This window comes from Lissotriton helveticus, chromosome 1_1 (genome assembly GCF_964261635.1).
Source record: "Lissotriton helveticus chromosome 1_1, aLisHel1.1, whole genome shotgun sequence".
NCBI lineage: Eukaryota > Metazoa > Chordata > Amphibia > Caudata > Salamandridae > Lissotriton > Lissotriton helveticus.
This window is the reverse complement of record NC_136057.1, coordinates 967,562,838-967,583,959: the sequence shown is the minus strand read 5'-3', so window position 1 is coordinate 967,583,959 and position 21,122 is coordinate 967,562,838. Positions and strand designations below refer to the sequence as shown.

General features: G+C 44.3%; 1 protein-coding gene across 2 annotated transcripts in view; it reads left to right on the top strand.

Annotated features, from left to right (window-relative positions):
- The first annotated feature begins 3,744 nt into the window (after positions 1 to 3,744).
- Positions 3,745 to 21,122, top strand: part of RBM17 (RNA binding motif protein 17) — a 267,677-nt gene continuing 250,299 nt past the window's right edge. The window contains exon 1 of one of the 2 annotated variants that reach the window (XM_078677186.1): positions 3,745 to 3,858. The gene's annotated coding sequence lies outside the window, so the exon portion shown is untranslated. Of the gene's footprint in view, positions 4,142 to 21,122 lie in introns of both variants that reach the window. The other variant, XM_078677181.1, reaches the window with a different exon arrangement.

The window sequence follows — 21,122 nt, the reverse complement described above, 5'->3', positions numbered from 1 at the left end:
ACCAACAGGCCAGGCCGGAAAAGGGGGAGGGTAAAAAATACCAATAGCGCAGTCGCGCGCCAAAACGCAGTACAACTGACCTGACACTGAAATTGGCATGCCAAGAGAGAAAACGGGAAGCAGGGGTGCCGAAATGCCCAGGACCCGCGACGGGTCACCAAAAAACCAGCCGGAGCACCGGAGCGCCCGGAGCCCACCCGGGCGCCCGGCCATCACAAGGTCAGGCAATGAATGCGCTACCGCGCATGCGCGAATCCACACGTCGCGAGAGGAGGCCGGGCAAACCAGCAACGAGGACGCCCGGCCTCCAGGAAGCAGAGCCGACACAGCAAACCACCGGGAACATGCCGGGAACTGCACCGGGGGCCACCAGGGGCACATCAAAAACGCCCACGCCCCCACAGCACTCCAGAACGGGGGGTGGGGGGAGGGCGGAAAAGAGCGCGCCCAGAAAACAGCGCTCAAAACCAAGCACCCCACATCGGTAGAAAAAACACCCTCGGGCCCCCACAACCACAGAGAGGCCCGGAGGGAGGGGCCAGGGGGGGGAAGAACACCCCGAGGACGGGCGCTCAGAGGCAGACCAGCGCACCCCATCCTACCTGAAAAGCCAGAAAAAACACAGGAGTCCAGGAAGCAGGAAGACCAGGGAAGCCCAGCAGCCCAGGTCAATCCATCCAAGGGCAGGAGAAAGGGAAGCCCAGCAGCCCCACTCCAAGGAATCCCACGAAGGTCCATGAGGGCCTCCCAGAGCCCAGCAGAGGAGGAACCACAGGACAAAAGATGGAGGTAAGTGCCCGGCACCCACCCCAGCGTCTCCCATCAAGTAAACCACCGACAGGAAACAAAACAGGATGTGCTTCTGGTGGTTGGTAGTGATATAGCACCTGGCAGGAGGGGGGGTGGAGCCTAAAAGCGTTTCCTGTTTTGTTTCCTGTCGTGTGGAATACCTCATGAGTAATGACTGGGTCGAGGACGAGGGACGTAGAGGTAATGAATAGTCTTAGTATTACTTGACGAGGACTACCATTCTCTTCAACTACTAATCCACTTTCTCACATTTACCTATAGACATAATCTACTAGACACATATATACCCTCATGCCGTAAAGGAACCTATTCCGTGGAGCCTTGGTGGTGAATTAAAACTCTGTTAAATATGGATACCCCTACAGCATCCACACCCTCATCTTTATTGATGAAACAGGTGGACTGCTCTTGATCACATTTGGGATTCCCATCTTCCTTTTCTTAGAAGGAACCCCACTCAAATGGATATTATCAGTACACATCATTATTGGTAACTTGTTTATCATTTCCATCATTGTTGTCAGTGTCATTGACATGATCTTTGTCAATTAGACAGTGATTAATTGTTTCTAAAGCCCCTATCTCTCTGCTTGTAGGTCTGGGTGGCCATTAGTCAATAGTGAAGAACCTTCAAGACTCAAAGCCTCTATAGAAAAGAGTTAGCCATTTTAGAGGACACTTCTGAGACAGTCAAGGTTGTTTAAGTCTGCAAAGTAAAACTTCCAAAACCTCAGTGAACAATCTGAATGCGAGTGCATTCCATGTTCCGACAAGCAAAAGCAAATCGCCGAACACTCCAAGATCCTTAATATACCAACCATTAAAGTCCAATCATACATTGCAATCCTTAGTGCAAATTAGGAAAATCAAGCAAGTTAACTGGAAAGGGGCAAAATAACTATTTCTCCACACTATGCCAAAGACATAGTCCCATGAAGAAAAGGCATCTGAGCCCTGAGCTGTAAACTATCAAGTATGGTGGGACAACATTTTTTCATTGGCCCTCACTTGAAGTAAAGGCATCCTAGCCCTGAGCTGCAAACTGTTGTGTATGGTGGGACACCATTCTTTTGTTGGGCCTTCGTGCTTCAGAGTTGCATTCAATGGCACAACCCATCTCTTCACTGAGCGAGCTGATTTGGGCACATTTATCATTAGCATATCACAATTAAATATGGACACATAGGTTATGCATACTATCCTACTTTAGCCTTGATACTGCATATCTGGTTTCGCTGCTTCTTGCAAACTAAAATGTCATTACTAACTGCTCCCAATTCCTTCATATTAACTAATTTAAAATATTGTGGGCTCTTTTGCCTCCTTTTGATTAATAGTACTCTAGATATATAGAGCTCTACTACTAATCCTACTTAGTTAACAAACCTCTATTGCCTACCGCTACAGCACTAAAACCGTTTTGCTCTCTGTACTATATTTTGATGCTTTAAGCACCTTGTCATACTAACCCTAATTTCGCACTAATCTGTAAACACCATCCAATACTATAGCATGTCTATGTCTCACCTTTAAAACTCTTCTATTACTGCTGTTTATTACATTCCACTTGTTATATCCCCTCTAAACTGTCAAACATGAGTAGTTATCACTTTGTTTTGCTGCCAAGATGTTAAGTCAAACTCTGCATATCAGTTTTGGAGGTTGAAATGAAGTTTCTTCCGGTACGCTTCTCCATTGCTCCTCCTCCTACATTTGGTCATGTAGTTTGGATAATTATTCGTTATTGCCTAAGATGTTCTTCTGCACTTTGGCTCTTCTTTCTCCTCTTCACCATGGCAGTGCAGTCTATCCACTGTGCAATGAATCTTTTGCACTCTTAAAGGTTATGATGGCATCTAACTCATGCATAAACTAACTCTTAGTCACTCTTGAACTGGATTTCTGCCTGTCTACCCTCACATTGGAGAACTCTGATTACTCACCCCCGAACTGCAACATGAATTTCCACCCAAATGTAGCTCCTCTTACTATTTTTAAAAGCCAGAGGGAAGTAAATAGATGGAAAGTTGCTGAATATTGTGACAATCTAAATGGGGAGGTAGTATTTCTATGGGAAAACAAAATAGTTTACTGTGAAGCCTTGTGAATACTATGCTCAACAATACATGGCTAATGATACACAACCAATAAAGTTGTCTCTTTCTTTAAAAAATCAACAATAAATTAACCCAATAAACAATAAATTAACCATGTGGTAATCTCCAAGGAGAGTAAAGACCATGCCTAACAAAAAACTACAGACCAATATTATTAATTAGTGCAGAGGCAAAAATGTAAGTGACATTTTTCGCCGGGATACTAGAAACACTCAATACTAAATTGGTCCACCCTCACAAATATCTTTATCAAGTAAAAAGTAAATATATACATGACTTATTTCAAATACTCTTGAATTTGTCGCAACATCATTAGTAATATACGCTGCTCCTCCAGTGCATCCTTTGCCTGACTCTCATAGACCTGATACTAACAAATGCATTCTTTCATGCTCACCCCTCCCACGTGGCCTACCTATGGGATACCCCCTCCTGCTCAGAACTCCTTTCCTTCCCTCATTTCTCCTGCTCTCTCTATTTTCTTCCTATCCTCCTGCCAATTGCACAACTGCACTCTTTCTGAAATATATGCAAGATTTGTCTCACCTTTTTCTCACATTTTTCTGGTAATGCATTAAACGTAGTGCTTATGAAAACGAATATGTTCCAACAGCGATGAGTAACGTTTGAAAATAAATAATCTTCTCTAGACCCTCGATATCACAATGTTATTATCTTGAACTCACTCCTACAGCAAAACTAAGGGCACCTATTAATTGCGAGTGATTTGACAAGTCTGACAGCGAGAGACACACAATTCGCCGCGTTAGCTCTGTGGCAGTGGGCGCGTCACCCATTCCAAGATGGCCTCTAAAGTCTTTCTTCCATATCCATCCGTACCGTCACGATTGCTCTGTTTACGGATCTCTTGTTCTACATCGCCGGGAGTCCTAAACCGTCATTGTAGCTGTCTTGATACCTTCAATGCTGTGTACGTTGGGAATTGTATTCTTCCTCCCGCAGCTCTACTTCCGTCGTGCTTACATTTTATAGTTTTGTCCAATCTACGTCTACGCTGTTTGCGTATCTATGTATTCCATGAGCTTCTGGTTGCGCAGTTTCCCCAGCAGTACGTACTCTTCGCTCGTAGCCGTCGCGAGCGTGGGGGTGTAGCGCGGCGGTGCTCTGGCCCCTGGCCGAACCGGGCTCTTCCGCGGGGAGAAGTCACCCCTTCCTTACCTGTCTGAGTTCCCCAGAGAAGCGAGCGCTTCGCGGTGAGTGGTGTGGGATATAATTGGCTATATAGGCTCTCTGTGCACTCTCGTTAATCTAGGTCGTGGATTTGTAGGCCGCGGTGTGGCTGATTGGTCCCGGATCCTTTGCAGTCCAGCGGTCCAACAGGATATTTGATCTAATTGACGTGCTATTCGTGCTATTTCTCAACTAACCCTCGGTTGGAGGGTAGCAGTCTATTGGCGAAGCAGCATCACCGCCCTGGAAGCTATGCATGTCCAGTGACTGTAGGATTGTATCCTCGACAGTCGGCCGTTTGAGAGGTACTGGGGTTTCTGGAACTATAGCCCTAACCCATCACTGTTGGACATTAGGAAGTGGGCTTTTGTATAGTAGACATTAACTGAAACGTACTTAAAAGCACATGGGATTAGTTACTGGAAGTAGAGTCTCAATTTCAACACACAGAAAACCACGTTTTGTTACACTAAAAATGTTGATGGAACACTTCTTGTTCTTACCGTAACCACAGTGGATGGTTAACTTGATAACTATTTTCACCACATGCTTTGAGGACAAACGATGAGACAGCCTCCTTTATTATAATTTCTCCTTACTGCTACTCCTTCTTCCTTTCAGACTTCCACATGAATATCATTCCGCCATCTGCTCCCTTCGATTTATCGAATAGCCTACAAATCCAACTTTTCATTCCATTTATATAGTGCTTGCTACCTATGGCAAGGTGTTAAAGTGCTTTACGGTTAGCAGCACGCCTCTGTGATATCCAGAGTTAGCTGTTACGTCTGGTGGTTAATGTTGGTTATTGGAATTAGTTTTGTGCTAGCAAGGAAACCATTCAATGCATGTACTCCAGTTTCTTTGTGATAGATTGAATCCATAGTAGTTACGTATAATCATTAGTGGGGGCTAAAGAGTCCAAGCCAATGGTGGGATGAATAGGTAGGCTAGAAGAGATTAGGTATTGTTAGGTTGAAGCAAACAAAGAAGAAGGGGGTATGTTCCATGAAATGAAGTGTGGACAATTTGCAGTAATACAGATTTAAGTTTAGAGAGTGTCATTCATAAGAAATAAAGGACGGGTGAACAATTGACATTTTTAAGCCACAGTCAATTTTTCTTGCAGGACTTTAGGAATATTTTTGGAGGAGGCTTTTTGAGGTAGCATGTAATCTGAGGATGTAAAACTGTAGAAAGATCAGATTTTTTTGCATGTGAGATAGTGATGCATCTGAAGCATTTAAAACTCCTACAGAATAATTTGTTCTGAAAAAAAAAAAAAACTCCTACAGAATCGTTTCTAGACCAGAAAGGCAGGACCTTTTTGTTCTGTCAACTTGGTTTGCTATTTCTTTATAATAGTATCTTGAGATGAGTCAAAAGGCTGGCAGTGTCCCAAATCTATATTTTACACGCAACAATCGCTTAGAGGGAGGACTTCATACAACCCTGATAATGAACATTAGTGCAGAATGAAAAGACTCTGTGCACAAAAGTTAAAACTGACTCGGATGTCAAGAAAAAGTGTTTGTATCCCAGGCGGATTTTTATGTCTCGCCTAGCGTTGCTGCGCACATGCGCTGCTCGCTCGGCGAGATTTAATGCAGATGAGTACTTTTAGAAAAGGGCTTTAATCCCCGCCCCTTATTCCCATTGGCTGGCAACATCGTTCATGCTAAACAGTGGCCAGCCATTGGAAATAAGCTATCTGTGTTGCCTCCCTTTGGCTTTTTTGTCTGGCCCATCCGGACTGGATCGCCTGCATTACGGCTGTCGTGACAAAGTTTCTTATCAGAAGCTTCGTCACGCTGCCTTGCACGCGCCAGTCTGGCTCTCTGATTGGGCCAGACAAAAGGAGGCAGGGCGCTGCATATTTATTTTTGCATCACGCTTTCTTTTTAAAGTGAAAGTGCGATGCAAAAATAAACCGTGGATGCCTATTTTTCTTTCCACAGTTCGTGCCGACCAATGTATAGCGTAGATAGAATTGGCACTTGTGAGCTACGTCACCAACGCTGTTAAGGGCGGCGTGCGCATGTGCGGAGCCCTCTTTTCCGGTGGTGAACATGGCGGGCACAGAGTGAGTTTATTCTGTTGTCCTTTTAATCTTTTGCCATGGGCCTCTACAACCTTCCCTACTCAAATGACAACTTTCACCTGGGCTCTGCATATGTTCGCATTCCCTGGGAGATCGTTATTGCTGTAAAGGGAGTTGAAGGGAGGCTAATTGTACAGCGCTGTACTTAGGCTCTGGGAGGCCGAATCGAGGTGGTTGTGGCCTTTTAGCCGGGAAACTTACTGGATCCTCCTGGTGGCTGTGCGTGCTGGTGCTATTCCGGTGGCAGCCGGAAAGCCAACGCTCCCGTATACCATCCTTTATTCTTGTTGAGGAAGCTACTCTCTTTGTTCTGCTGCAGAACAATTGCTTTTAGGTCCAGCACCAGACTGGATTGCATGGATGTTAATAGGTTTATTTATAGGATTTACTGGTTTGGACATTACACAGGGTTGCAAAGGATGATCTAATAGGGATTAGGCATTGGTATGTACGGTAAAATGGGCCATGGTGAGGTTTGCTAGCCAAAAGTGTGCATTTACATGGACTATGCACTGGAAGACATAATTTGTGCAGTGGATACCTACTTCCTAAACGGTTTTGAAAACGTGTTGCCTGCCCCATGCGAGACAACGTACCATAATTGGTTTTTGTAGAAAGAAAAAACTTAATAGAAGGTACTCAGTGTATTTTAGCTTAACTGTAACTACACATTGTTGACTTGGAATGGGAATAAAGCCATTCACACCAAGTTTTAAAAAAAAATTGGCACTGCAAAATTTCTGCTTATATCCCAAATTTTCCCGCACAAGTAGGTTGTTGTTTCTTGGTACGTCTTACTTAGTATTTAGTATGACAGTCTCGTTTTGAAGTTGTGGTCTAGTGAACTTATTTGGTGTGTTTACTGTTTGTAGCTTTGTAAGTAATTACCAGATCTAGTTTCCTAATGTAATGGCCTTTTGTATTCATTTGATTTTTGTACCGTTTAGTCAGTTTGCATCAGACTTGATAGAATATTTTAATATGTTCGGACCATCAACGTTTTGCACAGGTTGTTTAGCAGGTTCAGTCGCTGAGATCAAAATAGGATAGCGTACAAAATCCTTATGTCAATTATTTGCCACTTGTTGGCGTTAAAAATTTAAACAAATCAAATAAGCTTCACACGGGTCACCTTTTTTCAAATCACATTTTTTGCTCATTACACCAGTGCCACTTTATATAATGGCAAAAAAGGACGCTCACGCGAGGCGCCTAGATCTCAAACGTCCCCACGTGCATGACAATAGCCCTAATGGTGTAACACGCCCCTTTAAATTAAGCCTACAAAATTACTGTCTCACGTAGGGCTGCAATGTTGTTAAAATAGTATACTTGAGCGTTGCATTGCATATGGCGCGGAGTGCTACCATCATAATAATTGCAACCTTTTTCTTGACTAATTCGCTAACAGCGGACACCCACCTAGTATTGTTCTACGTATTTGAAAAGCCTCTATGTGCATTGTCACAATCTGAATACCATACTATATGCTGTACTTATTTTTTTAACTTTTAAACATATCACTTATAGTTGGGTAGATAGGAACAACAAAATGCAGATTTCATAAGTGTGTTGAGTTTGTCGGAATACTCTTGCCGCTGTCCTGCAGAAGATTATATTTTAGTGTATACATGTGTGATCTACTGATATTTATCGCAAAGCTTATAATTGCGATATTTGCTGTAACAAGTTCCTGCTTATATTGCAGGGAACCAGGCATCTGTTACTGGGGGCCTATGTAGATGCTGTGCTTGTTGCATGGCATCGTGCGGTTTAGAAATACAGGTAGTTAAGAAAAGAACACACTTTTCCCACACATATTTTATCCAGAATACGTATTACATGTAGTTAGGAATGACTTGTTTACTAGATGTGACATATTAAACTGTCAGTGCTTGAAGGCGAGCTCTGAATTTTAACTGAGTATGAAACATTCCTTTTGGTGGACTTTTAAATTGTTGGTTTTAATAGCCTCTTTCAGCCAAGTGCATTATTTGTTTTTTTGAGGCTTCTCAAATGTTGTTCGCCTGCCCACGAATATCTGGGAAAATATACACTGTTATGATGCTTAGAATATAATTTTTTTTGTGTGTACCACGACTGACTTGCTTAAAAATATATAAAGATAATGCACTGTATTGTTTTACTTCAGACATTGTACCAACACACATCTGAAGAAAGTGACATTTCATAAATTGGCTTTGTGTTTTAGAGAGAAGAAGTTGCAGTCCGTTCCTGAAAGCCTTTTAAACAAGCATTTGCAATGCAATAGGTTTCGCATTTACCCAAGTTTGAGCTATTGGAATTGTAAATGACAATTACTTTTATTTATGTTTTTGTTTTAAAAACGTAAATAAAAGGCCTTGTCATTTACAATGCCAATAGCTCCAACTTGCGTAAATGCGGGACCTATTGCATTGCAAATGCTTGTTTTGAGAATGTATTTAAGCAAGCCAAATGAATGACCTCGTGTTGGCTACAGAGCCTCTTTGCACACTGTGCCACAGTTACTATCTGCCCCAAGCAGAGCGAAACCAGTCTGCTTGTGTTCCTGTTCGGAGACGACTTTTGGCAGTTCAGGCAAGACTGTTGCTATTGGAGTGGAACCAGGCTTGATTTGTGTGTGGCTGGGCCTGGTCTGAGGTGGCTTGGTTGGAAAATGAACGATAGGTAGGAATGCTACCCTGAGCGATAGCCAGTGATTCGACAAATTGCAAGCATTTCTCCCCTCACCTTTTGTGTTTTTAATGTAACACCCATGTGACCACGTATTCCCAGACGTGTGGCTCCTGCTCTCTGTGCCACTGGAACTAGGCTGCACTAGACTGAAAAGCTCCAATCATGGCGAAACCTGTCTTAGGTTGCTGGTGTTCCAGTTCACAGTGAAAAACATGGCAGTTCGGGCTAGACTGTTCCTGTTGGTGCAGGACCAAGGCTGATTTGCACATGGCTGGGTCTGATCATAGGTGGCATGGTGGGCAAAAGAACAATGGGTTTGAATGCTACCCCCCCCTCCCCAGTGCCAGTGGTTAGACTGATTGCAAGCATTCTTCCCATTAACGTTTGTGTATTCACACATTCCTTTTACCTGTTTTAGTGGTCCCTTCTTTTTGGGTCTCGCTGGTAATGCATCCAAAGGATGCATGTGTCCAGCTGGAGACGTATAGTTATCGGTCTGGGGGGAAGGAGGACAAGAGGGTGTACGAGCTTTTTTCCTGGATTCGTGTGCGCGAACGCGCACGTTCCGTCCCGCGCCGTGCACTTCCCTCCCATCAGCCTAATGCGCATGCATGCACACAGACACACACACACACACACGCGCGCACACGCACTTACACTTACTTACACTTACTTACTTACACACACACACACACACACACACACACACACACACACACACACACACACGCGCAGGCACCCAGACAGGCAACCCCCTCTCCCCTCCTTTCTCTTACCTAACCGGGCTTCTTGGGAGCCTCGCAGAGCACTCGAGCTGCTCTGCCATGCCTGCAAGATGCGGGGCTCTCCCCTTAGGCTTGGGGGTCCCGCAGTCTCCTCGCTGGTCTTCACCCGGGCCCCCTCCTGGGTCCCGGGACTTCAGGAACGGCACTTCGCTGTCGCTCCGGGGCCGGGCTCGCGCTTGGAAACGAAACTTGGAAATGTTGCGCATGCGCAGGTAGCCCCCGCCCTCCCACTCCGGATGCTGAGCTTGTTTGGGTGAGCACTTCTTCTTGCACCGCTCCTGATGCCGCTGCACTCCTGCAGAGGGAAGGGTTAAAAGGCAAGGCTATCGATGACGTTGACCAGAAGACCAAGTATTTTTAAAATGAACTTGACTACGGAACCCGTTTCTTAGGTACCCGTTTCTTAGGTACCCGGCAGTGGGGACAAGGTATCCCGAGCGATGGTCCCTACCATCTCCAGAAAGATTTCGGGGGGCATTTACGTCTCTACATATACACGGTGCGTGTTCCAATGGGCTCCAATGGGCTATTTGCCAGGTTTCGTAGACGGTGTTCTCACACCGATACGAAAAGCAGCCCGTAGCCCAGCGGGGGCTCCATGACCCATAGGGCCAGTGGGGACCCGGTTCCCCATCACAGAGCAGGCGTGTAGGGGGGCAGTCCGAGATCCCACTCACACAGACGCACCAGAGAGCAGTGTCAAACAGAGCACGCTCACACGGGAACCGACGCACAAGTGCAGAGGGCTGGGAAGGGCCCTAGTGACAGAGCACGCTCACACGGGCACCGATCAGGCTCACACGGGCACCGATACACGAGTGCAGAGGGTCTAGTGACAGAGCACGCTCACACGGTGCCAGGCTGTAAAGTGCCCTCAGCAGTCCCTGCTGCGGTGGTCGCTGGAACCCGTGCCGTGCACCAGGGTCACACACGCACCTTCACCGCACAGCTTACTGCACGGACCTGCATATAGCACGGGCTCGCACGACACTCGCTGTGCAACACGTCCCAGGGGACGTGAAGGCGGAACGCGCTATATAGCGCGCCTGTGCTCCGGGGCACCCCACTGTGGACCGAGCTCCCCATCCCGGGAGCCGAGAGTGCAGCACGAACACAGGGGGCCGGCTGTGCTCCCTGGGGCCACGCCGTGGGATGTGCTCCCAGGGACCAGATTATGTAACATGTCCCCGGGCTACCGGCTGTGGACTGTGCATAAGGACCTGACAAATGCACCGCGACCTAAGGGCTCCGGCTGTGCTCCCAGGCACCAGACCTCGGAACATGCACTCGGTGACATGCTGAGAACTGTGCTCCCGGGCCCCCGTGGAGAGGCTTCCTCCCAGGGGCCAGACTATGCAATACGCTCCCGGGGACAACACAACGCACCACGATCTCAGGGAGCAGAGCGTGAAACGTGCTCCTAGATGACAGGCTGTGCTCCCAGGGCCAGACACACACGTTGTGGTGTTCCCAGGGCCCAGGGGCTGACCGGGGACTGAGCTCCCTGGACCACACTATAGGCGGCGCTGCAAGGAGCTAGACTATGTAACGCAGACATTGGGGCAACACAACCCAGGCATCCTTGTGCGCTCTGTGTGAAACCTCAGCTTCACACTATGGCCTCCCTGGGAAGTTGTTTTTAAACCTCTCAAATGTGCACTCTTCCGGTCGGCCCTTTAACGGCGTCCCCAAGCCAGGTCCGCCGAGGCGGGCCCCCTCGGAGCAAAGGCAGGACTTCATTAATTCAAACCCGGCTCAAATCACTCCCTCTGGGCCGTTAGGAGGATGTTTAAACGGGTCTGAAGGAGGAGGGGTGCGAGGGCAGGAATTCAGAGGAGGGGCCGGGGCTCGGAGGAGGGGCTGGAGTAGGGAGCACAGGGTCGGCTTAGCGCTGGAGGTGCCCGGTGTGCCAATCTTTATTGGCGCCCCCTCCATGGCCTTCGCAACATCCCTCACTACCCCCTCCCCCAATCTCTTTCTAGACCCCTTTCATAATGATTTAATTTCTTTAATAGCGCTGTTCACCTCAAAGTAGTGAGTCAGAGAGCTTTACATCAACACATATTATAAAGAACAATGAATCATTAAAGTGTGTGAACTAATGTATAAAGGCGTGTTATGTAAGACATTGAGGGTTGCAAAGCTGCAGGAAATACATAGCCATCCGCCGTACTGATTGGCATATGTTAAGAGTGCGTAGTGTGGAGCAACTCAAAAACAGCTCTTTAAATGTAGGGAGATTGAGAACATTAACTGTGCCTTTCTAGGCGCTGCAGATTGCAGCGGCTCTGATGCTGCTTCATGGCTCTATATTGGAAGGATTGGCATTTATAATCTGCAAATAACCAGGATCGGTGTGGCAAAGACAGACTGGGCTTTAAAAAAATGAGTTCTGCTTGCTGAGGAGTGCTGTGGAACAGGAACACCAACCCTCTCTGCTACTTTATAATGAGTCAAGCCGCAGGTGCCTTAACCCCTGTAAGATATATTCAAACGGAGCTCAGGGTGGAAAATACAGCAGTAATCGGGGTACACTTGGCCCCGGTGCCACTGCACCTACTGAATCAATGTTAGCTAAGCCCCGATAGAGGGATTTATTCATTTTTCTTTTTAATCAAACCTGATACTTCATGTTTTTACAAGAGAGTGGAAGACTATAGGTTACATTGTAAGCTTTCGTGCACAGGGACGGAAGTAACACCCTTGAAAACACCCAGTAGCCCCAGGCTACCAAAGTGTTATTTACCTTTGGAATTTGAACCCTCGGGTGGCTAAGAGCCAGATAGAAATGTAAGCGTAAATTGTGGTTTGTAGCGCGACAATTGTACCTCTAGTTACCTGATTTTTACTGGGTGACCAATATTTTAATGTCTTTGTTGGTACAAAATGTACGACAATTCACCTAAATCTGTTTTTCCTCTAATCAGTACATATTTAAAATGTAAACAGAAAACACTTTAACATGTGTTCCAAAGCTGCCTTAATGATCCATGACTGATAGTTAAAGTAACAGACAGCAAAGCATGGTAAAAATGAATACTGACGATTTTATATACCATACTGCCGAATCTATAGAACGTCCTAATAACTTATCATGTCTGACCCTTTGCAGAATCTTACAAAGATGAGTAGCTAGCCGGTACTTTTCTATGGGAAAGGTGGCAACACTATTTGAGACCCAAACACGATATATATCACTTATGACACCGAGATATTTAACGTTTATTAGGATGGGTTGGCGAGGAGGAGTACATGGGCTCAATATCCCTCTAGTGTGCTGTGAGCAAATGCCAAGCTTGACACATCTCCCTCCCTTGTCCCTAGCACACAGAGACTGCCTGTCCTAGCACTCTCCACTAACAGAAGCACCATTCACCTGGAAGAGAATCTCCACCCCCACTGCCCCCCCCCCCCCCCCACCCCCTAGGCGGATAGTCTTCTGCCCCAGGTGCCATTCACCTTGTAGACAGCGTCACAGCCCTCTTCCCAGCCTACTAAATTAGATGATTTGGCTTGGTTGAATTAATCTATGTACACCAAAATTGAAAAGCGTGTATTCAAGATGAAAATGTGTCTAATTTCATAACTCATAAACTGATGTTTGGAAAAAATTGTTTACTTTGTTATATAGATTAAAAGTTTTTATTTGAGACATTATTCCCGAGACGTTGGAAGACTTATTACTGATATGTTTGGCCTGGTACCAGGGGCATTCCAGCAATGGCTGTTATATGTGACCCATGTCGATGTATTCCAAATTGACAAAGCATTTTTTTCAGGTGTACTTAGTGTAAAAACCACAATACCCAGAATGCATTATGCTATGGCACAGAACAAGTAGTAGAGCCAGCATCATCCTAAAATTTAATCACAGGACCTCTTTGGTTAAATTAAAACACAATATAAGAAAGAGGCAAACTCTCTCAATCTCTCTATCTCTATCTCTATCTCTATCTCTATCTCTATCTCTATCTCTATCTCTATCTCTCTCTCTCTCTCTCTCTCTCTCTCTCTCTCTCTCTCTCTCTCTCTCTCTCTCTCTCTCTCTCTCTCTCTCTCTCTCTCTCTCTCTCTCTCTCTCTCTCTCTCTCTCTCTCTCTCTCTCTCTCTCTCTCTCTCTCCCCCACCTTTTCTTTCTCTCTCTCTCTCTCTCTCTCTCTCTCTCTCTCTCTCTCTCTCTCTCTCTCTCTCTCTCTCTCTCCCCCCCACCTTTTCTTTCTCTCTCTCTCTCCCTCTCTCTCTCCTCTCTCTCTCTCTCTCTCTCTCTCTCTCTTCTCCCCTCTCTCTCTCTCTCTCTCTCTCCTCCCCTCTCTCTCTCTCTCTCTCCTCCCCTGTGTCTCTCTCTCTCTCCTCCCCTGTGTCTCTCTCTCTCTCCTCCCCTGTGTCTCTCTCTCTCCTCCCCTCCTCCCCTCCCTTCCCTCTCTCTCTCGCTCTCTCCTCCCCTTCCCTCTCTCTCTCTCGCTCGCTCTCTCCTCCCTTCCCTCTCTCTCTCTCGCTCTCGCTCTCTCCTCCCCTCCCTTCCCTCTCTCTCTCTCTCTCTCTCTCTCTCTCTCTCGCTCTCTCTCGCTCTCTCTCGCTCTCTCTCTCTCTCTCTCTCTCTCTCTCGCTCTCTCTCGCTCTCTCTCTCTCTCTCTCTCTCTCTCCTCCCCTCCCCTCCCCTCAGCCCGGAATACAGTACAACTGTAATCACAAAATTCTTAAGCACCCTGCAACACTGGGGATTTACAGGAATCCAAACACCAGCGTAAAGTACTCGAACAACAATGACGTCTGTCTTATAAATGTCACAAAAAAAGTTAATATTTCACTTCTGTTCTTGGATTTTCGTGAAAATACAACACATATTGCATTACAAATGCTATAGGTGTCACATTTGTGAAAGTTAAAACTATTGGCATTGTAAATGACAAAGCTATTACTTTAGCTATTTTCACAACCAACACATAAATAAAAAAAATGTACTTTACAATACCAATGGCTCAAACTTTCCTAATGCGAGACCTATTGCATTGCAAATGCTTGTTGCTATCAGTTTTAGCCTTGGCAAAGGTATTTTCCTAAAGCCAAAATGTTCCATAGAGTGAATTTATGTTTTATAAGTTATAAACTAGGGGAAATTTATCATATAAAATGCGCTACATAAACATGATTTTGTGCGGGTGTTTCATGTTGGCTCTGCTTTCCTTGTAGCAAAAGTATATTAATAATCAGTGACTAATCACTGTAGGTTTTGTGTATTATAGGAATTCTGTTGCATTATATATATATTGCAAATAAGAGGCGTGTACTTCATAGTGACAAGTGGCAGTTTTAGAGAAGCATCACTGCTTTAGAGAGACAATAATAACGTTTTGCACTCTAACTGCACTGACCTGTAATACATTATCACGGTCTGATTTTTAATTTAAATGTTTTATTGTAACTGTGGCTACTGTATGGCTACCACGTTTAGGTGACTCCATATTTTGTTTCTTGTCATTTTTGCACCATGTGCTTGCATTAAAAAAAAAATTACCTTTGCGACTAGCTTGCTAGGGCTATTGAGTTTGCAAGAGCTTGTTAATAAAATGTACTTATTTGGACGTTAATACAGAGCATCTTTTTCCCTGGCCACTGTTTTGTTGTCACTTCATATCTCTGTCGTCATTCATGGTATGCTGTAGTAGTTTAGCAACCTATGCGTTTGCTACTTTCTTTGATATTTTTCTGCTTATAGCTTTTTGCATTCCTTGAACACTGAACAGTTGTTGTGTTCACGACTTTTACACCCTTCTCTAATATTGTTTTCTTATAATAATACACAACATTTTCTCTATTTATAGCACAAACAGTGTATTCCCTGCAGTATTCTCTTGTATTATCATTTACTTAGTGCTAATGTTTTGGAAGGGCATACAAGATACAGTTTCAAAGATGACGTTCAGAGCAGGTGGTCTTAATCATGTTTGTAAGTGCCATGAGCAGATCTACGGTGCCAACCTAGGCAGAGTGTAGATCTCAATAAAATACTTGGAGAATGGCAGGTATGTTTTTTTAACTTTTTGAACAGCTTTTTCCATTTTATTTTTAACTTGCTCTTGGGATTTGGAGCATACGTGGCTGAAACTATTCCTCCCCCCCTTTTGTACAATTACTTCTTTTGTAGCAGGAGTTTGCTGGAGACACTAAAGTTCTTTTTTAGAAATGAACAGGAGTTGTCTGATATTGCAGGCACACCTCTTGTTAATTTCTGGAAGTGTTCTTAATGCTGCAGAAGGCAAAAATGTATGGTTACCGGGCAGGTTTTCATTTCCGCATCGTTACTGACAGGCTCGATTTGACTGATCTGGACTTCTAATGCATTTCCTAAGTTACATGTTGTGTAAATGATTTTCCTGTGATCTTCGCTAGATTCACAGAGTAGGATCTTGTTATCAGAATATAGTTTCCAAAAAGGATTGTAGATTTGTATATGATGTCTAAAATTGTGTGGATCACAACTGAAAGTACCCAAAATATGCTAAATTAAATAATTTTAAGTTGTAATTTTCTTTAGCAGTTACAATATGTTGCCATCTAGGTGTACAACTTATGTTAAGGATATCTCGCATAGTTGTTCCCTGGAGTAGCTGCAGCTAGTGTATTCCATCACCACTTTGCTTGTACCGGCAGCATTTCTGGCGCTGGGCGCAGACGGGCTTGCCTTTGGTGCGCCAACGGCACACCCGATGCTCGGTCGCTCCAGTAAATAGTCAACACTGAGCGTAGGAACTAGAGCGCTAACCCCACAGCACGGCAGGCCCACTCTAACAGGTGGACACCGCCGGGGTTCGTATGCGCTGTCATCGTTAGTGGTCTTTAAATTGCAGCAAACTAGGTGCTAAAGCAAGCTAAAATTCCAACAGCAAATTATACAATTTTAATAGTTTTAAAAAAGAACACTGTTTGTGCAGCCCTCCCAATCACAGTATTTTACCAAGTCAATGAGGCGCGGTCTCTCCAGTGTGACATTAAATAGTCGACACTGAGCGTAGGAACTAGAGCGCTAACCCCACAGCACGGCGGGCCCACTCTTAACAGGTGGACACCGCCGGGGTTCGAATGTGCGGTCGGCCTGTGTGAGTGGTTTAAATTGCCGCAAACTAGGTGCTAAAGCATCCAGGGCACCCACATCTTAACATTAAGAAAATCGTTCTTGCTTCCTATCAGATGAAAGGTCTCGAAAGCTTTTTAGGGTTTGCTACCTTTTGCGGAATAGCTCAGCAAAAGCATCTTGTCATCAAGGAATTCATTCTAATGTATGCATTGTGTGTCATAGAGTAGAAGTGGTTACCCATTGCTTGACCATGCTTAAGCCTCCAAACTTTAGTGATCTCAGTGCACATTTCCATCAGTACTCTGGTTATTTCCATCAGTACTCTGGTTGTGCATTTTTGCAGCATCAACTGCCAATTCTCTAGATAGTGTTGGTGTTAAAATATAAAACTGTGCATTGATAGTTAAAGAAATACTTCAATGTGTTCCCTTCCCAACACCCCAAATATACATATGTTTATCCACCTGAAGTGGTTTTAAATTGGTTCAATTAGCTTTTTATAGCTTGATCAATATTGCTTACTTGAACTGCAGTCATTACGTACTGACATTACTCCTATTTATTCATACTATGCAAGTGTAATCTTTTCTTGCGTTTTTTTTAACCTTTTAATAATAAGATGCCCAGTGATTAGTCCTAAGTATAATGATTGAATTACTACCTGGCTGTTGCACTCTATCTTCTCTGCGCTTTCTGTTGGCATGCTTCTGTACTCTTTGCAAAAACATCTGCAATGGATTTATGCGCTATTGCCCCTCTTCGCTTGAATATTTACTCTTCTTGAAGCACAAGGTAGAACACTGGTATTTCCTCCTGTCATGGATGGTATTAGTACTCACCAGCCGCAGACTATTGCGGTTTGTTCACTTCCTTTCTAAGTGTTCCTTTCATGCTATGTATATTTGAAAATGTGGACCAGTTTGTCAATGAATGTTCTTTCCCTTTTCAACCTGTCCTGGTCACATGTGAGAGTAGGCTTCGGTAAGGCATACATTTGGGGGGCTCCGTCCATCCCCATTCTCTTCCTTCTGCTACTCATGTAACATCACTTCCAACTCCTAGTTGCAGCTATGATTGCGGCACTATCCTAAAATAGCAACAGCCTGTATGAGGAGGGTTCCTCTTGCTTTAGCCTGTCTGTCTTTACTCATAGATGTAGGTGGTTGTAAACACATGCTCACCAGCCCCAGGACGCACCATACCATAGTTGCCAAGAAGGATGGCTTTATTTTGAATCTGGATTTTAAATGCTTTATTGACCATTCCCGAACAAGTCATAGAAGTCCTGATGATTTAATGTTTGGATGGATTGAGGTTTAATCTTCATCAAAATTGATTCAGCCTTTTTGGCAACTATGGCATACTGCGTCTTGCGAATGACTAGCAGGCGTTTACCACCAACTACATCGATGTTTAAACTTGTGTTCTGAGGACAGAGAATGCTCCAAGACGGTACGCCAGACAACATACGTTTTTGATACCCATACAACGTAGACCTGTCTTCAGGTTTTAGAATTTCTCTTTCTTTACTCCCCAGTTTTCTCTGACCCATTTGTTTGGATCTTTCATACTAGACAGTGCATGTAGTGTCTGTTTTGATGTGCATTGTTGGCTTACAGTAAGATAAGTAGCCTGTCCTTTGCTTACTGATGCTGGCTGGAAAGTCTGAGTGATGTATGGTCGTGCCTCATTTGTGTTTACACTATGCGTCTGCAGGTCACTAGTGTTTTGTGTGTGAGTAGACTTGGAGCATGACCAAGTCCTATAATGCCATGAGAAAAATGACAGTCATGTTGAAAGTTTAAAATGTTAGTTGGTGGCGTCTAGAGTGTAGAGCTAATGACTAAAAAGATCACGTTTATATGAACAACTGAATACACGTGTACAAAAGGTGTGAGAGAATGTAGGTGTGCACCATGAGTGCTCTGTATGCTGATTGACATAAAATTGGGAATATGACTGTCATGTTGAAATTTGTGAGAGAGAGAAACCGAATACTGAATCCTATGTGTCCTGAGTCGGAGTTGGAAAAAAAAAAAACTACTACCATGTGGTGAAAAGCCTACTCTTAACAGATACATAAACTGCTGTTAGCTCGGGTATATGCTGGATAATGTAAAAGGCAACACATGGAAAACTAAGTGCATCTAATTGACAAAATATCACAATGCGTTTAAGATTTATCCACTATGTATGCAGGAGATCTGGTTGAGAAGCTATAAGAAACATGACATTTCCATCCAGACATTACAACCCCTTGGTTGTACGGAGTCCAGTATTTTTATCCAATAAAAATCCCTCCATAGAAGTCTTTTAGTCATATTGGCACCTGGTGTAGTTTTATAATATTTGAAACCATCAGAAAAGTAAGTTGCCGTTGTACATTTCATGTTCTTTTTAAGTGTGTTGTGCTTATGTTCTGAAAGGTGGATTTTAATTTTTGTCTTCGGTTTCCCAATTTAGACAAGGCCACATGGGCTTTTTGTTTGCAATATATACAGTTGCTAGTATTGCAGTTGCCTCCGAGTTAACATTTTTCCCTTTACAAGGCTAATAGACAAATGGACCCTTAATAACATTGTTGCAATGCTTGCATTGCCCACAAGGTGTGGTACCCACAATTTGAGATAGCATTCTTAGTTGTGGTTTCTTTGACCTCAGTTCTTTAACATGTTTGGATCGTTTGTGGTGAAATAGTGGTTCTTGTGCCTTAAAGTGAACCAAATTCTTGTTCCACCTGTAAAGATTTCTCATCATTTATTGATTTATTTAATCTTGGCACTTAGAGATGACAATTCTGAAATGAAAGTGAACCATGGCGTGTTAAGCTTGTTGGTTTTGGTTAACAGTTGTTGAATCTGTAATTCTCCAACTCTCGTTGCGAGATTACTCATTGTCTGCGGATATCGTCTGCAACAAAATCTTTCTTAATATTTTGTGGAGATTGTTGTGTAATTGGATGATTCTGAAGTGATATGTTTCAAGTGAATGAATTGAGAAAGAGGCAAGTGTGGCTCTGGATGGCAACCTAGATAGTGTAATGTTTATTTTATTTATTAAGCTTTTGAAGAGTGCTTTACCAATGCATGAAAATAAATAAAAATACTCAGTTTTCTTGGTTTTCAGTGGTCGGATCATACACTTGGATCTTTGGTGTTTCTGTCAGTTTGTCAGAAGTGAGGCAAATTGTGACAGACCATACCACATACTGTTAAGAAGATCACCATCAGTATGCACTAGTTTAGTGAGTAGAAAGTAAATCTGTGCAGGACATACTCCAGGTGGAGCACAGTATTTCTCTTGCTGAAAACGTTTTGGGGCCGATTACAATGTCGGGCGGAATTGCTTCTGCCTGACGCGTCTCATAAAGGGGACGACCTCCGGTCGTCAGTCTCGGCCGCCTGATTTGGATGTGACCAAACACTGTTTGGTCGCATTCTGACATATTCCTATGGGAGCATGTATTATGGCAGTAAACCGTCCATAGTACATACTCCCATAGGTGCCTACCACAGGCTGCAGGGATTAACATCATTGGGGCCCCCTCATTGGAGGCCATGCACACAAGGGGGCACTGCTTGGGGCCACCGAACACACTTTCCGACAGGGTTTCCATGTCGGAAAGGCCAGCATGGCTACCCTACCGGAAGCCGTGCATTGTAACCCCAAGGGTGGAAAGACCGCCCTTTGAGATTACGGGCCGGTGTCTGATTGGCTGATGGGCTCCTTGAGCCCGTCGGAAGCCAGCCCGAATGACCGCTGATTTCAATGCAGATCGGCTGATTAAGAATCAGCCGGCCGGAATTGAAACAGGTGATGGGGCTCGGAAAGCCTTGCTTTTACTATTTATGGCTGGTGTTAGATGTTTTGAATTTAATAAAATCATAAATATAACATACTTTAGGGGCTAGCCCTTTTCATCCATTGGGCTGTTGTCATTCACATTTTTACTCTGGTAATACAGCGTAGGGCAGTGAGTGAGATCACTTTAGCCTTTGACAAATTTCACTGATGTGTTACAACATTCTGCCCTTTTACAGAGAGCACAGTCAAACCACAAAATAGTTCTCTTAAGTGGAAGAGACCGCTATGGTACGGTGTGCTGTCTGACACCAAAACAATTTCCACATTTAGCCAGATTGGTGAGAGCCTGGTAGTTCCTCAAACAAAGTTTTGCAGCAATCGTGACAAAACATAACTAGCACTGAGAAACCCGTAAAGCGGCAGCTAGCACCAGGTCTATTAGCTTTGGCAGTGCTTGTTTTCCATAGGAGAGGTTTTCTGTTCTGCAGCATAATTAGAGGGTTATTGGTACTGATCTCTTATTGGTAAAGGATTTCAAAAAGAATTTAAGTTTTCACTTG